At 52.4% G+C, this 18822-nt stretch overlaps 1 protein-coding gene across 1 annotated transcript in view; it reads right to left on the bottom strand.

Annotated features, from left to right (window-relative positions):
* Positions 1 to 18822, bottom strand: part of FDXR (ferredoxin reductase) — a 418834-nt gene that overhangs the window by 122957 nt on the left and 277055 nt on the right. The gene's annotated exons all lie outside the window — the stretch shown is intronic.

The following is an 18822-nucleotide window of genomic DNA, read 5'->3' as shown; positions in this document are numbered from 1 at the left end:
GGGACGGATGGCTTGACTGTCGCGTTCTATAAGACATTCCTAGACCAAATGCTGCCACACCTTGCAGCCCTATTTGAAGATATGTGCACCACGGGCACAGCACCCACATCCATGAGGGAGGCCATGTTGAGTGTAGGTCGTTTCGGCCTCTGTCTCTACTTAACGCAGATGTAAACATTTTTGCAAAAATATTAGCCACCAGGCTTGCTCTGATGTCCCATATTCTGGTAGCCCCGGAACAGGCAGGATATATCCCATCCAGGAACTTAACTTATAACATTTGTACAGTATTTGGCACGATGCAACATGTTTTCCAGGAAAACAAAGCGGTGACTGTTTTTCTTGATATGGAAAAAGCATTTGATTCTGTGGAATGGTCGTTTTTAAAGCAAGTGCTGACGAGAATGGGACTTGGGACGGTGTTTTTGCAGTTGTTGGGGACTCTCGATTACAAGCCCACAGCTCGTGTGCGGATTGGCGACCTGGTCACAGCTTCCTTTAATATTACTAGGGGTACTAGGCAGGGCTGTCCGTTGTCCCCGTTGCTCTGTATGCTCTGGTAGCGGAGCCTTTGGCATGTGCGCTGAGGGAGTATCATGGAAACAAAGGTATCAGATTTCCGGCATATAGAATAATAGTGTCAATGTATGCAGACGATACGCTTCTGTATGTGAGGGACCCAGAGAAAAACTTGGCCCCAGTTATTAGGGAGGTGGTCCGCTTTGGAGCACTGTCTGGACTTCGGGTTAACTGGGATAAATCCCTAGTGTTTCCACTTACACCAGTTACTTGCGAGTTTGAGATGGAATACCAGTTGCAGTGGACGACTGACTCTGTACGGTATCTGGGCATTAGACTGCACACATACTCTGACATTGTTCTTAGAGAAAACTATGGCACAGCTATTTCTAGACTAGAAGAAGATGTTGTCGTCTGCCACTGTCCTTGATGGGGCGTATCTCAATTATGAAAATGATAGTCCTGCCTAGATTCTTGTTTCTCTTCACAAATATTCCCTTGGTGCTTCCGCGCACTTTTTTCCACAGACTGAGGCAGTTAATGATAACATTGGCATGGACGGGCAAGCATGCTAGGGTCCAGTGGGGAGTGCTTACCCTGCCATATTATCTGGGGGGTCTAGGCGCTCCGGACTTTGAACTATGTTATAGGGAGGCTCAGGGAGCACAGTTGCATGCTTGGATACATGATGGTGCCGACGTCCCTTTTCTGCGGATGGAGAGGCTCTTTGCTGAGTCTATTCCTCTACCAGCAATAATAATGAATGGAACCCGTTGACCGCAGGACGGGTATTGTAGATTCCTTGAACAGCACTAGACATGCGTGGAACTGACTGCTGCAGAACCAGGCGGGAGTATTATTGTATTCTCCAGCTATGCCACTAGAGTGGATGAGATGGCTGGGACCCTGTACGGAAAGAGGCGTTATTATGGCATTGCATGAACTGAAAATAGAGGTTGCAGGGGATTTATTTCGTGATGGGACGGTTTGCAATCTGGAGCAGGCGACAAGTGAGCTGGAGGGTGTCTCGCTTCTGACCAGTTTTCAATTCCATAGGGTGAGGAATGCACTCAGAGCACAATTGGGCGATAGTTTGGAAGAACCACCGAGGTTCGGGAGTTGTCGCATGTTATCAAGAGCACCTCTCCCAGGAAAATGATTTTTTTTTTTTTTTTTTAACATTATTTTTATTACATCACCAATAGAAATGTACAGACAAAATAATCATCAGTAAGTATACAGCATGTACAAGATCAGTATGGTCCAGTCCTTCTTCATCCGGGGGGTGCACCTCGTCCTCAGTGTGGGTGACCACATCCCTGATCACTTCTCGTAACTCCTTACAACGTCTGACCGCTACATTAGGCAAATATCTCTGGGTTGCTTTTGTGATTTTCACCCCTCCCCCTCCCCAAATTTCGGTACCCCAACACCACTCCAAACCAGCCTCCTACCCACTCTCCCCCGTGGTCGCTCTGCGCTGGGTTAACAGTGTAAAAGTGTCCGGTGTGTTGCAGGAGGAAGTAGTCATTCGCTAAGGTGTGTTCTCCTGTGTAGTGATAGGGTCTGCCCGGTCCAGTTTGCTCTCGCCTTCCTGCCCCTCATCATCCATATCACGGAGCGCCTGCACCATCACTTCCCATGCAGTCGCCCTTTCCAGAGCCTTCTCGTCATTCAACCTCCAGGCCATCTGGTACCGTAGAGTACTTTCACACGCGGCCCATCTCAGGCATTCCCCATACCATCTTTTATACGTGGGTCCCACTCTGGACTTCCAGTTTCGCGTGATCTCCCGCTTGGCCAGAATAAGCCCCAAATCTATAAATTTACTAGTCGTCTTGTTCCTAGGCGTGTGAGGGAACCAATGAAGGACGCCAACCGCTTTAGTGAACTAGATATCCCTATCTGTCGCGCCGTTAAGGGCCCGCCCAACTTCCTGCCAATAATCTCCCAGTGAGGGGCAATCCCACAGCATATGGCCCAAATCCGCCCCAATTGTGTTACATCTGGGGCAAGCAGCGTCGGCCACCCCAAAATACTGTTGGATTTTCCCGGGGGTGAGGTATGCCCTGTGGATGACATAGAAGTGAATTAATTGAAACCTGGCATTTCTCGAGCTCTTCCGTGCCCGCCTTAGCAACTGGCCCCAGGTCGCGTCAGGTATCTCCAGTTGAAGGTCCAGCTCCCACTTGGCCTTCAGGGCTGCCAAAGGTTGCAAGGCCTCCCGCTGCATCCTGGAGTACAAGCATGTGACAGCCTTAAAAGTTCCCGCCGCCATCATAGTGTACTGGCAGGCCATCGAGGCGCCCGGTTCCTGCAGCCCTTCCCCCCAGTGGGCTTGCATAGCGCCCGTGACAGCTGCGTGCAGCAAGTAGTCGCCCCTCGGAAGGTCAAATCGCTCCTGCAGGTCCTGGAACGGCAGCAGCACCCCATCTTCGTAGAGATCACCCAGCATTTGTATTCCCGCCTCCTCCCATCCTAGCAAGCGTGACCAGTCGCCTCCATGTGGGAGGGCGGTGACCATCCCCAGCGGAATTTCGGGGGCATACATAAGGCGGACACCCGCCCGCTTACGGGCCCGGTCCCAGCATAGCCGGAACGTCTGCTCCTCAACCGTCAGGTCTCCCACCCGGAGCTTCTGGTGTAGCGTAATGTACGCCAGAACGTGCCGCGGGGTACCTTCCACTCTCGCGTCCTCGGGGCCTCTATATACTCTCGCCACCTCCTGCGTAAAAATCTGCAGCTGCGCGGCTAGGTAATACCCTTCAAAATCCGGCACCGCCATACCTCCTTCATCCTTGGGGCGCAACAGAGTGTCGAGCGCTATGCGCCTCCTTCCCGTGCCCCACAAGAAAGCTATGACCAACGACCTCAGGCGTTTGAAAACAGAGCTCGGGATCCATACCGGGAGTGTCCTAAAATAGTACAAAAGCCTGGGCAGGGCTATCATTTTAAGCAGGGAGATTCTACCAGCCAGGGATAGCGGCAGAGTCGCCCAGAAGTCCATGGACCCCCGCAGGGCATTAATGCAGCGAGTGATGTTGCCGTCCAGTAAATCAGTCGGGGTATGATAAACATAGACCCCCAAATAATGCAGACAACGCGGCTCCCACCGGAGTTCCTGAGCAGTGAGTGGGCACGGTTCTCCCGGCCTCAGGGGGAACAGGCAGGATTTAGGCCAGTTGACCCTCAGGCCCGACAACCGGCCGAACCGTCCCAGTAGCCGCCGCGCCCCCTGGAGCTCGGGGCCCGCATCGGCCAGAAACATCAGCAGGTCATCTGCATACAGGGAGATGAAGTGCGGCCTTCCCCTAAATGATAAACCTGCGTAGTGGCGGCCCAGTCTGGCCTCCGCAGCGAAGGGTTCCATCGCCAATGCGAAGAGGAGCGGGGATAAGGAACAACCCTGCCTAGTGCCGCGCCTGATCGGGTATTGTCTCGAGATCAGTGTGCCCACCCGAACCCTCGCTACCGCCTCGGTGTACAGGACCTTGGTCCATTTTATGTATCCGTCCCCCAGCCCGAAGCGGCGCATCACCTCATACAAGTATCCCCATTCAAGGCTGTCAAATGCCTTCTCAATATCAATGGAGAGGACAAATGGGGAGACGGCACCCGGCCAGTCCGCACCCATCAGTCTTGTAAGTCTACGAATGTTATGAGTGGTGTTGCGTGTCGGTATGAAACCACACTGGTGAACCAGGCTTGTCATGTGTACCAGCAGTCTGTTGGCCAGAATTTTACTGAGGATCTTGTAGTCCGTCGTCAACATAGACAACGGACGGTACGAGGATAGAGCCGTACCCTCTCTGCCCGGTTTCAAGAGCGGGATCATGAGGGCCTCGCACATGGAGCCCGGGAGTCGACCCCTCGCCTGTGCCTCATTGTACACCTCGCGCAGCCGTGGGGCAAGGAATTCTAGGTATTTACTATAAAATTCGATCGGCAGCCCGTCAAGTCCCGGCGTCTTATTTCTGGCCATCTGTTTTACTGCACAGCCTATTTCACCAAGAGAGATGGGCTGACCCAGCTCTTCCGCCTCCGAGTCCTCCACCCGTGGTAACTGTAACCCGTCCAAGAACTCTCCAAGCTCCACCGCCCCTCCCGTTCCACCACTCTCATAGAGCCCCTCATAATAAGCACAAAACTTATTCAGGATCCCGGGTTGAGTGTGGCAGGGCTCCTCCCCTGTCTCCTGGATCCCCATGATCGGCACTCCCCTCCGAACTGGGTTAGCGAGCCAAGCCAGCATCGACCCCGCCTTATCACCTTCCGCATGCGCCCTCGTCATGTACGCCTTGTGATCGAAACTATGCAGCCGCTCCAACTCTACCGCCAGCCCCTCCCGTGCCCCGCTAAGCTCCTCCTGCAACTCAGGGTGATTCGGGCGCCTCTGCTCCAAGTCCCTCAGCCGTGCCTCAGCCTTATCTAAGTCATCCAACAGAGTTTTCCGAGCCCCAGCCGTGTGCCCAATACAGTGTCCCCGCACCACCACCTTAAACGCATCCCATTCTACCGCCCTCGCGGAGGCCGAGCCACTGTTCTCCTCAAAGTACCTCTCAATGCGCTCACCCAGGGCCTCCCTGAACAACAAGTCATCTAGGGTGTCAGGTTGCAGGCGCCATGTTGGCACGCAGTTAACAGTCACCATCCAGTCCAGAGACATCAACAAAGGGTTGTGGTCCGATAGCGTCCTGGCCAAGTATTCCGCCCCTCCCACCGCGGGGAGCACACACGCCGAACAAAGAAACGCATCCAGCCTCACATGCAAGTCATGTAGGTGCGAGTGAAAGGAGTAGTCCCTAGTGGTGGGGTGCAACGCCCTCCATGCATCCGTGAGGGCCCAGCTCTCCTGCCATTCCAACCTACGCTTGGCGACCCTATGCACTGGGGACGCGCGCAGCGGGGGATGGGACCTGTCTAGTAACACATCCTCAACCGAGTTGAAGTCCCCCCCCAAGAGGACCGGCCCTGCCAAATAACCCGCCAATTTGCCCGAGATGGTAGACAAGAAGGCGGGCAGGTCTACATTAGGAGCATACACATTACAGAGAGATATCACCCTGCCTCTCAGCCTCCCCTCCACCGCCACATATCTGCCCTCCGGGTCCACCAATGACTTTGTGACCTGGAAGGGGACCCCCGCCCGTATCCAAATCAGTGTCCCCCTTGCAAAAGCTGAGAATGTCGTGTAAAATAGCTGCCCCCTCCAGCGCCTTTGCAGAGCAGCCCCTTCCTGCTTATTTAGATGTGTCTCCTGCAGGAACGCTATGTGAACCCCCCTACGCTTGAGGTACGCCTGGACTTTATGTCTGCGCGTCATAGACTGCATACCCCGCACATTCCAGGTCACACATTTCAACGCCCCGGTACTAGCCATCCCCCCCTACACAACCGGACCAGACAACAAAGAACAATGTCCTTACAAGTCCCGCGACCACGGGCCCACCTACCCACCCTCTCCAAACAGGAAGCCGAACCCCCCCAACAACAACTACCCCCCGAGCAACCCCAACTGCTCGCAACTCCCACCCCGCCAGGACAGGCCCCCCCGCAACTGGAAGTACCCCCATCCAAACCAACACTCCCGACCACCCCTCAAGGAAAGGTGGTAATGGTCGCAGTCCCCACTGCGGTGACCTTAGGGGCCAGTAAGGCGTGGCTCGATGCGATAGAACCTCAAAGCAAAACAGCCGCGCGCACTCCACCCCGCAATCCCCACATTACAGCTCCCCAAAACCTCAAGGAGTAGCGTGCCACTGCCACGGGCCCAGCGCCCCAGTGTCCAACCAACGAGTTCACTCCACCAGTTCAGTTCAACACGCCTCTAATATCACCTCCGAAGTCTGCGGTGTCACAATAGGGCCCCGGGCTCCACCAAATTCCGATTGTCCCGTCTCCGAGCCCGTGCCCAGGTCCTCTGATTCCGTGCCCTTCCCGGACTGACTCCTGGCGGCCTTGGATAAGTCCACTACCGCCTGTAGCGCCGCCTGCCTCTCCGCCTCCGTCTGCGACACCGATGGTTTCCCGGTCCTCCTGCGGTTCCTCCTGATCCGTTGGGATTGCCTGACCGGTTGCGCCATCTCAGCCTCCTCCTCCCTGGCCTTAGCACCGTCCGTTCCTGCTTTATAAGTGTCCCACCAGTCCCAAGCGTCCGCGGAGGTCATGAAGAATAGGGATTGCTCGTCCACCACCACCCTCAGCTTGGCGGGGAACAACAGGGAGTACTTGATGCCTTCCTTGCGGAGCTCCCGCTTGAGGGACAGAAAGTTTGCCCGGAGCCGCTGCGTCTCAAATGTATAGTCCGGGAACATGGTGACTCTGTTGTTGTCCACTTGAAAGGGCCCTGCCTCTCTCGCCCTCTGTAAAAGCCAGTCTCTGTCCCAGTAATGGAGCAACTTGAACACCACTGGGCGAGGAGGAAGGCCCAAGGCGGGCGGGCGCGCTGGAACTCTATGTGCCCGTTCCAGGGAGAAGAAGGGGGACAATCCTTCCGGTGCCACCTCCGTCCGCAGCCAGTTATCAAGGTAGCCCACCATGTCGTCGCCTTCGATTTTTTCCGGCAGGCCCACTAGGCGTACGTTATTGCGCCTGTTCCGGTTTTCCGCATCTTCGGCCCTCCGTTCCAGCACCTTCAGGCGGTCCATCACATCTGTCATCTGGGCCTTCAACGTTGCTTGGCCCGGGGCTAATTCCTTGACCGTGATCTCCACGGACTTCACCCTGTCCTTAAGTTTATCATGGTCGGCCTTCAGGAGGCCCAAGCCCGTCGCCACCTGAGCTATATCTTGTTGTAGGGCGTCCTTTGTGGTGGCGATGGCCTCCAGGATACGATCTTGCATCCGCTGTAATGCAGCTTGGTCTCGCTCCGCTCCCTCCGCAGCCTCAGTATCGGCCGCGCCATCTCCCTTCCCCTTCGTCTTCCCCATCTGGGCCGGCCTGAGCGGTGGCCTCCGAGTATGTTCCTGGTCGTTCTCCGAGCGTCGCCGGGTTTCGCCCTCCGGCAGGGTCCCCGGATCCAAGGTTGTCTCCAAGAAGCAGGAACTCTGAACGACCGTCAGCCCGGCTGGCGCCAGTCGTGCCAGGGGCCCGGGGCTTCCGTCACTGGGTCACTGCCGCACTATCGTCGCCACTACCAGGGGGTGGTCCCCAGCCACCGCCCTAGGGTGCGCCCAAGGTCCACTCCGGCACCTAGGGAGAGGCGCGATACAATCGCCAGCGCCTCTGATTTGTCAGGGAGCAGTCCTCAGTGGGTCTCCGGGCAGATGTCTTCGAGTCTCATGCCACCGCCGCCATTTTAGGGTCTGCGACTTCTCGCCTGGGTTCAACTTTCAAAGTCGAAATACTGCCGTGGAATGGCTCGGCGTCGTCCACCGTGGGCACCAGACCCTCCGCAGTACCTTCCAGTACCGGATGATGTCGATTACATCGGGGTCCGATCAGATTTTCAGGATATTTACCGGGATCGGGCACGGAGCTCCGAGCTCACGCTGCCTACCTCCTCGGCATCCAAGCCACACCCCCTCTCCCAGGAAAATGATAACGGCTATTTATAAGATAGCAATGTCGCACAGGGCACATAAGTACATTGTGGCCAGACTTGCATGGCAGCGTGATTTGAACGTACAACTAGATGATGATAGGTGGGTCTATTGCTGCACGGCTACTATGAAAGTGTCCCTACACGGTAGACAAAGGTTGGTTCATTTCAAATATCTTAATAGAATATACTATACTCCTGAGCGATTGTGTCGATACGGCCTGCGTGAAGACGCTAGGTGTGAAAGATGCTGTTCGCTGGTTGCAGATTTTTTCCATCTGGCATGGTTGTGCCCGGGGGTCTATTCCTTTTGGGAAAGTGTATTTGCGGAGTTAGGCACAGTGGTCGAGGCCGACCTCACGCCAGATCCGTTGATGGCCCTACTGGGGTACACAAAGGAGTTGCCTAGGGCAGTACGCAGGCTGGTAAATATGGGGTTGCTCATAGCCAAGAGACGTGTGGCTCTATGCTGGATGAGGGGTCCGGTCCCGACACTGCGACAATGGACTCAGGATATGATGTACTGTTCCACACAATCGGAACATTACAGTGAGTTGCTACCTCCCACAAGCAGACCAAATAACTTTTGGGATTTGTATATTACTTGCATGCAGAGCGCTGATAGGGCGGCCGAAGGGACAATAGAGGAGGAGTGTGCTGGGGCGATCAGAGCGTGAATGAACCTGCTGGTATTCGTTGAGGCCTGGCGGGCTTGCTCGCACTGCTTAGTAATAAGGGATGGTTAGTAAGAAAGTAGATAGAATAGTAAGTACGCTATTGTGGTGTTTGCAGTGGCAGGATGCAAGAGAACAGGAATATCATCGGACAGGATTAGAATGAGCAGATTCAAGAGATGGGGACTAGGGGTTTATATTTTCTCATACACACACCTAGGTGCAGGTAATCGTTGTTCAAAAAGTACTATTTTTCCGTGCCGTGTTGTATTGTCGGCATCTGCCCGACTAGGGTTGTTGGATAAATGGCTGTGTACAATGTTTCAGTGAGTGAGATAGGTCTACGCTGTTCAGAAGGACTGAGCTTCGATGATGTGCTGTGTGGCTGTCAATTATTGCAATAAAATGTTTAATAAAAAAAATTATAATACTGTCTATGGTACTTCGAGACCTACTTGCAGTAGACATTATACTAGCAGAGAAAGGTGGAGTCTGCATAATGCTTAAATTAACTCACTGATGCACATACATACCTGACTGAAGTAAGGAACTAAAAGGCTATGCAAAGAACAGCTCAGGTTTAGATCCTGAATTACATGAATTGGAAACAAGTGTTCTTGAAAATTTTGGGAGGAGTTCAAACGATTGAAAGCTGGTTTTCAAAGGCAGGAAAGGGTATTTTGAAATCGATTCTATTGCCAATAATAATTCTAGGGCTCCATCTAATATTTAATTTATGCTGTATTTGTGAGCTATAGGTGTATTTTAAGCAAAAGACAGCAAAGGATGCAAAGAAAATTATATGAAAAGGATTTAGGTTTCGGGGAATCACAAATGATGATTACATGAAGCCATTGAAATTTCGAGGTCTGAAAAGGAAGAGACAAGACTTAACTGATAATGAATGTGCTTTCTGAAGCATACTCACATGGGAAATGCATAACCATCAGATGGGGGGATTGATAGAGCAGGAGAATTTAGCTTAAAATAAGTGCCATAATTTACACCAGACATGGAAACAAAAAATGCTTAAAAGAATGAAAGCAGGAAAAATGCCCTTTCTTAAGGGGGCGTGGCCGAGAGCCGAACATGGTGGACGTGTAGTCCCTGAGCTCCGTCCTTAGCCCTGAATACGAGCAATTTATCCTGCAATCCCTGCTTGCAACCCACCTGAATCCTGTACACGAAGCCTCCGGGAGCAAGCGGCGTGCAGCGGTGAAGTGCTGCTCCCCCCAAACCACACCGGAAAAGCAGCGTGACCGTGGTGCCTATTGCGGCCTGCGGAACAGCGTGAAGCCTCGGCCTCAATTGAGTGGCCTGCCCGACCTGCCCCCAGTCGCTGCCGCGCTCCAGTCGGGACTTCGGACCGGAAGTGAGCCGCGACACCTGCCGAGGCACCGGGATGCGGAGAGGTGTCCCTGCTCTACCTGTAGCCCCGCTTCCTCCCTCCAAACTGCTTTAACCCCCAGCCGGCTTGCCCTTCCGTGAGCCCGCTCGGGACACGGGGACTTCCCGGACCGGCCCGCAGCCCGCCCGCATCATCGGCGGTGCCCACACCATCAACAACACTGGTGAGGAGAGCGGGACGGGTGGAGCGTGTAACCCGCCGTCGGCACTGTGGGCTCCGCTTCTCTCTGGCTGCACTACGCGCTACGGGACAGGGGACGGCCCGGCATCGAGGCTACCCTACCAGCGCCATTTTGTCTCGGCGCCGGGGCCAGGACGGGGCCCCGGGATCTCGGACGTGGCGCCTTCCTACCCCTAGATCACACGACAACGAGCGGAATACAAGGACCTGACACGAGGTGGCATGCATCAAAGGCCCGCGCACCTTACAGTGGGACGTGTGCCCCGAGTATCTGAGCTGATAGCGCCGGCCCAAAGTGTAGGAGTGCGTCACGCACTGCGGTGCACTGCCGCGGCGTTGAATACCTGGCTCCTGTTGCGCTCCCGGTTTCTAAAGGGAACCCACCTTGCAGTCACCTGGGAACTGCGATCTCCCCCCGTCCACCTTGCAAGACCACGGACACAACAGCCCGCAAGGTCCTCAGCAGAACGCCGACCCACCCTGCAGCAACGCTACTTTAAGCGAGCCAACATTGCCCCTGCCACCACTGGGGTCTACACCGCAACTGCCTTCCTCCAGCGCAACCCAGATCCACCGCAGCCACTGTCCGGCACCCTGAATGGACACTTGCGAGGGTTGTGGCAGACGGCTGCAACTACTACAGCGCCACCCTGCTCACGAGGTCAATGGGCAGACACAGGGGCAAAACTCAGGACCAGGGCGCTCCGACAGACATGCAGTCCACGGGCTCCGAGGACCCGCTAGCCTCTTCAAACGCGGACATCATCCCGCCGACCGGAAAGGGATCCCAGGACGCCAAGTTGGACCTTATCCTAAACGAAATACGCGCGACGCGCGAAGCGCTGGAATCGCGCATAGACAGTATGGCAACTGGCCTGTCCCTACTGCGGGCTGACCATAACAAATTGGCAGAACGGGTCTCAGAACAAAAGATAGCGCTGAGTGACCTCATACCACAACAGACAGAACATTCCACGAAGCTGGAGAACGTAGAGAAACAGCTCAGACAACTATGGGACAGGGTGGACGACGCAGAAGGACGTGCCCGGCGCAATAAAGTCTGCATCCTGGGCATTCCGGAGAGAAGCGAGGGGAGGAACCCCACCCAGTTCGTGGAGGATTGGCTGCGGAAACTGGTGGGCCAGGAAGATCTTACTGCCCTATACAGTGTGGAACGGGCACACAGGATGCCGTTGCGACCCCACAACCGGGGGCACCTCCTAGCCCCTTGATTGCACGCCTTCTCCACTACAGAGATCGGGACACTGTTCTAAGAGCGGCTAGAGAGAAGGCGCCGATACGCTTCGAGGATAAGAACATATCGGTATACCCTGATTTCACGCCCACAGTGCAACGAGCCAGGTCCACCTTCATGGGAGTGAAGCGCAAATTGAGAGACAGAAATATGAAATATGCACTTCTGTTCCCCGCAAGGCTCAAGATACTGCATGACAACAAATCTCACTTCCGGAGGAGGCGGAAGAATGGATGGAAGTCACACTGACCCCACCGACCTCACAAGACCCATTCGCAGATCATCACAGCGGTAGTCACAGGAGCCCACCAGACCGACGGAACAACACTTCCAACCCCGGACGCCACCCTTCACAAGGTACACCGACGAAAACACAACCTTCCGGAGATCAGACGGCGGGTCATTCGTCACCGCAGATACAGCTAACGGAGGAGGCGCTGGCCGCTCACGACGCGGAAGCAACCCGAAACAGAATCACCGTTACCATCGACACCCACACTGAGGTATCCGGATCAGTGGACAGCCTACAACTATTCCCAAAGATCCCAGCCCAGATGGCGGTGGAGTTCTGAGTGGCAACACGATTGATCCTCTCCGGGTGGTAACGTATAACTGATCCCCTTCTTCATGTATGGTGGGTTGCATAAGGGCCCACCCTGTCGAGGGCTACCATGCCCATGCAGGCCGTTAAGTGACAGTCACCAGAGGCCTACTACCCCCAGTAGGCACACAAACCTAACTGACTTGTGCCCACGTTGGGCACCTTGGTTTGGCTCCCGAGCCCGTTGGCTTGGGGACCTTATTGTTAAGGGGTTACATGTTCGCAAGACACTCTCACCTTGTAGCAAAACAGATCTGACATGGTCACCCAGGTGTTACACTCTACCGCATCACACAGATGGTCATGGGGCCTCTTAATGTTTACCAATTGTGCACCTGGAACGTAGGGGGCATGGGATCGGTACACAAACGCCATAGAATTTTGGCTCAACTCAACCGCAGGAGGACACAGATTGCTTGCCTACAAGAGACACATTTGAACAATGCTGAAAACATGAAGCTACGCAAGAAATGGAGAGGGCAGCTCTTCGCTACCTCCTATTCCGCGTTCTCCAGGGGGGCGGCAATTTGGCTCCGCAAATCTGTCCCTTTCAAGATGTTGGAGCAAAGAATTGATCAGGAAGGACGTTATGTATTTGTGCGGGGACTGTTGGACGGGGATGCCATTGTATTTGGTTGTGTGTACTCACCAAACACAGGTCAAACAGAGTTTTTGTTAACTATAAACGGGATACTTGCAGATTGGACTGATCACCGCTGGATAATTGGGGGAGATTTCAACGCTGTGCTCGATGTTACACTGGATAGGTCACACCCCCCCCTTGCAGGCCACTGAGAGCAGGAAACAGGCAGACGTTCTAGCACGGTGGGCCGAGGGATGGGATTTGGCAGACGCATGGCGCAGCGCGCACTCACAGGAGAGGGAATATACCTTTTTCTCCCCACCCCACCAGCTCCACACCAGGATCAACCATGTCTTCTGCTCCCGCTCCCTCACAGACTCAATTGTTCAGACCCAACACATGGGGAAAACTCTATCCGACCACAACCCAGTTAAGCTCACTTGGCAGTGGGGCAGGCGGCTGGCCCCCATCCCGACTTGGAGACTGCCTCCAGATCTCCTTGAAGACTCGGTCTTCCGGTCGTCCCTGTCCGACACTATAGAAACCTACTTCTCCACAAATGTGAACACAGCCAGCACCCGTCAGATAGAATGGGACGCTTTCAAAGTCTGTCTCAGGGGGGCAGCAATGACTACTCGAGTGGGCAGGAAGCGGGAGGTAATCAGTCAATTGAAGGAAGTGGAGGGTTCACTGGCGTCCCTAGAGAATGAGGCAGCGGGCACAAATGCACCTTTCACGCCACTGCAGGAGGCTCACATTAGACATGCAGAGCTGCTGGAAGACCTGAGGCTTCTAGACTATAGAGAATACACGAATAGACAGCATACACAGGCAGATAGAGCCGTCCCCTACTAGCCCGCCTCCTACGTGATTCCCCAGTTTGCCATCCGATCCTGGAAATACTAGACCAGACAGGCAGCCCGACTTCCACCCAAGTAGGGATTAATACGGCGTTCAAAGACTATTATACCACGCTGTACTGCCCCCCCAGTCCCTATCAGAGACTGCGTTCGAGGCCTTCATGAGGGACCTAGACCTCCCCCAACTTACCGACAGGCAATGCAAAGACCTGCAGCGCTACATCTCAGTAGCGGAAATTAGGCAGGCAATACGAGCTCTCCCGAAGAGCAAGGCTCCCGGAACGGATGGCCTACCGGCCGAATTCTATACAACATTCCTTGATCTCCTGGCCCCACGGTTACACTCTGTTTATTTGGAAGCTCTACGGACAGCCTCCCTGCCACAATCATCCACGCAAGCGTTAATCACATCCCTCTTAAAGCCTGGCAAAGAAGGACTACAGCTGGCCGACTACAGACCCCTGTCCCTCCTCAATACTGACTCCAAGATCTTGAACAAAGTGCTGGCGTCTAGACTCGTGCAATACATACCACAGCTGATCCATTCGGGCCAATGTGGTTTTGTACCGGGCCGCAATACGGCCATGAATCTCAGGCGCTTAGCCCAGCTGATGCTCGGAAACCAAGTGGGCACGAGCTCGGAGGGCTGCATATCTCTGGATCTGAAGCAAGCGTTCGATTCCCTTAGATGGGACTATATGTTTGCCACACTGTTAAAATTCGGGATACCACCCGAATTCATTGCCTGGGTCAGATTACTGTACACCCTCCCCACAGCTAGAGTGCGTACCTCCAGCCACATCGCAGGACCCATAGCTATAGCGAGGGGCACCCGGCAGGGCTGCCCGCTCTCCCCTCTCCTAATTATCCTCGCCCTCGAACCAATGCTCTGTAGGCTTAGGACAGTGGCCCCCCGCTGTGGTGTACAGAGGCACGGGACGGTGCACATTGTGTCCGCTTATGTGGATGATATCATATTATATCTTCGGGATTTGCGGGGCGACCTGAGCCCTATACCCCAAATATTTGAGGACTTCAGGGCAATCTCTGGCCTCACCATAAGCGAATCTAAGTCCTATGGATTCACCTTTGTGACTACGGGCTTATCTACTCCCCTACCCTTCCCCCCTCATGAATTCCAGATGACGGAAACCACCTTCCGATACCTTGGGATGAACATCTACAGGGAGGCTGACATGATGATAGACGGCAACCTTGGGAGGGCCATTAGAGCCCTGAAATCACAAATTCAATTCTGGCTAACACTGCCCCTCTCCATAGCCGGCAGAGTGGCAATCTCTAAGATGGTGATGCTCCCCCGCCTCATCTACCACTTCACCAATCTGCCGTTCCTGATCCCAGCAGCGACATTTAAGACTCTTGACACACTACTCACGGAACTTGTATGGGGACACGGGCGCAGACGCATAGGCCTCGCTAAACTACAACTCCACTCCGACTCCGGTGGTATGGGCCTACCGGACTTTAGGGCTTATAACTATGCGTGCCAGCTGCAGTGGCTGGCCTACTGGGTGGCAGGTCGCAATCTTCACGAGATCAATGTATCAGAAGATGAACATGCAAAAGTGAGAGTACACACATTACTTTTACCCAGATCGGATCTACCGAGAGACGCCCCACCACTCCTCAGGCTGGCGGTAACATACTGGCGGAAGGCATTAAAGTACACGTCCCCCAAGACATCTTATGCCCCCACGATCCCACTCTTGGGTATCCCACTGGGATCGGGAACACTCACGACGAACAAACTGGTGTCCTGGCACGACGCAGGAGTGTCGCATGTGGGTGACCTGTTTGAAGAGGGGCACCTATTATCCTTTGAAGACTTTAGAGTCGCGCATGGCGTTCCTAGGGGCTCATTCCTCTTACACGCAGGCCTTCGCCATTATATAACACACAAGTGGTCACCTGAGGGACAAGAGCCTGTTACAAACCCCCTCATAACAATGCACTACCTCATGGGCACAGGCGGCCATCTGACCAAATGGCTCACTTCTAGCATCAAAATGGGGAGGGCAATCACACTGTCACCGCTCCGGGCGGCATGGGAAGGAGATATTGGTAGGCCTCTGAGAGACAAAGAGTGGGAGCGTATCCTTCAGATTCCCAAGAAGGTAGCTAGAAACCCCAAGTTTAAGTTTATTCAATTGATGTTGCTACATAGAGCCTACCTGACCCCACACCACATACATGTGCTGTTCCCTGACGTGAATGGCAACTGCCCCCGATGTGACACTGACGATGCATCGCTAATACACATGCTATGGCAATGCCCTAAGTTGGGATATTACTGGACCACTGTCCATGACTCGCTTGAGAGAGCTGGTACCCTGTCCCAATCACCTACACTAGAACATACACTGTTAGGGCTAGGACCGCCAACACGCACTAGAACCGTGGCGTCACGTTTTACAGACATGGCCCTATTAATAGCGAAGCGAGCAATCACGATGAGGTGGAAGTCATCCAAACCACGCAACCCTGAATTATGGAAAGCAGAGGTAATACGGTGGGGCAAGGCAGAAGGCGAAGCACTGCAGTGAGAGGAACGCAGAGGTCTCCGGAAAACACAGATTTCGCTAGATTGGTTTGCCACAGTGGGAACGTTTGAAACGGGGGATGACGGGGATGAAGGGGATACACATGACTCGCCACATATAGGATGAACGTGTTCAGATCTAGTCCTTTCATGCACCGTCACGGACTATGGTGCACTGTGATGGGGTACGGAGAATCCCGAACCATCGACCATTTTACCTCAGCCTACCTGTGTGTATAGATAAAGCTACATGTCAAAGTGTCATGGGTGACCCAGATGTAAATACTATGGTTATACGCATAATGAGAGAGTATCGGGAGGGATTCTCGAGGGTGGAGGGAGGGTTCGGGAACAACGTGGGATTGTTCAGTTAAAATGGTTCCGGACAACAAAACGAAAAATCAATGATACTATGTACTTATATGTTCTGAGCAAGCACATGCATGTACAATCCTGATTACAATTGCGCTCGAATATGTATGTAACTGCTCTACCTACTATGCTAATAAACAGATTTAAAAAAAATAAATAATAAATGCCCTTTCTTAAACGTGCAAATTAACGTGTAGCATGATTTTGTTTGTATTAAGCACTCATTTTTATCGTAATTACATTACTAGGTCAAGCTAGGCCTCATTTAATCTTTCATCTGCCCAGACTGGTCCAGGCTATTCTTCTAAGACCATCCCTATTTTACATTAGCACTATTTGACCTATTCTCTTGTGTCACTTATTACTTTGTGGGTGTATTTTTCCTCTAATGGTTATGGTTACTGCTGTGGCTATCTCTTAGCTTAACTTTGAATAGTTGTTACTGCAACTGTTTACAGATGCTGTTTGAAAGAAGAGAGTCAGGAGAGTTTCTAGAAGTAATATTGAAGAGGAGTTCGACTTCAATCTGATTCTATTTCAATGCACCTTTCAATCTTGCTCTTTTCCAAGAGGACTCTTTATGAGTTCTGGTAGGTTAGAATCCGCTTAGAGTAGAGAAGGGACTTAAATTCCTTTATGGAACACGCTGTAATTTTCTTGATTGACTAACCATGATTTTCTTGATTTTTCTGTAAACAAATTTATCCGATTCACTAATTTGAATCGAGAGACCAAATCATACACTAAACTTTATAGATAAATTAAGGTTTTTGAACTGATCCATATACTCTCATCAGTGACTGAATTAAATGCTAAATTGAGGATGCCTATTGAAATTATTTAGATTGATGCTCCGTTCTAAAACAGTGCAAGCACAAGGAGATGATGGATGGAGCACTGAAACTTTTCAGACACTCACCCCAGTCACATCAATCTGGGTTAAATCCATCATCGTTCTTTAGCTCACTTGGCTACCTCAGTTCAGACCTGCCATATGCAAATCAGTCTTGACCCTGTACCTCATGGGCACAGTCCAGCCCGAACTGCCAAGCCAGGTCCTCCATGGACCAGAAACAAGCATCGTGGGACCGGTTTCAGGGTAGCACCCCTCATCAGCAAGGTTACCTTTAATCCAGTGGCATTTCGGGCTGGACTATTCCCATTGGGTGCAGGGTCAAAACTGATTTGAATATGGCTGGGTTCAAACTGGAATGGTATGGGGAAAAACACGATGGATTTAGGCCTAGATCTCTGTACTGGGGTGAATGTATGACATTGTTCAGTAGTCTGTCCATCAATTGTTCTTTTTGCTGTTCTAAAACGGTGGCAAAGAGCCACTACAGAGGAGAAGATTTTGGTGTGGACCTGGAGACTTCAATTGTAAGTAGTGTGTTGAACTGATTAAATTAAATTAAAACATTTCCACACCAGTAAATACAACATACCACGCGAGCAGCGCAGATCCACCTAAGACGCTGCAACACAAATGCATAGTCTGTGCCAGATTCAATCAGACACCAAAACAAGTAACTGTGTGTTGTAAGGGTGCCCACATACTTTTGTAATATGGAGAGGGTATGGAAGAGCTGGGCACCATTCCAACCATACATTCTCCCTCGGAACAACTTCTTAAACTGCATAATGATTAACCTGGGTTCCTCCCAGAGACAGTGGCAGACGATCGCCTTGCGAGGTCCCAATAGAGTAGCCTAGCTTACCCTTGTAAATTATATCTGAACCATTCCTATGTACTATTGTGTGGTTTACAGTAAAGTACTGGCTGGGCAGTCCATTATCAACTCATTTCATAGGTTTGTTGTGTTCTGAATCTCTAACCCCACACCACATCCTTGCGTAAGCCTTGGTCGTTGCTATCCCAAGAGACAAGTGCTACAGGTGTGTACTTAGTTTTGGGGCCAACAGTAAGGTTACACCCCACGACAACAGTGGTAAACGGCTCAGATTGATACATCCAGGTCAATAACCCAGATTTCCCATGGATCCATGAAACAGTTCAGATGAGCTCTCCGAGTTCTATGGTAGCCAGAGAGTAACATTTCTCCTTTAATGGAATTACATCTTGCACCACCAATGCCATTTAAAATTTCTGCATATTGACAAACCTGTTTATGAAGCGTAAATCACACATTTTCCAAATGTAACTTCCTCGTTACATCCAGTGGGTTGTACCCTTTCAATTACTCCACTAAACAAGTAATTACACTTCTTGTATCTTCTGTTGTAGCAGAGGAGTGTGGTCTTCTTTGTCT

This window comes from Lissotriton vulgaris, chromosome 7 (genome assembly GCF_964263255.1).
Source record: "Lissotriton vulgaris chromosome 7, aLisVul1.2, whole genome shotgun sequence".
In the NCBI taxonomy this organism is placed as follows: domain Eukaryota; kingdom Metazoa; phylum Chordata; class Amphibia; order Caudata; family Salamandridae; genus Lissotriton; species Lissotriton vulgaris.
Note: the sequence above shows the minus strand (reverse complement) of the source record. Positions and strands in the feature narration are given on the sequence as shown.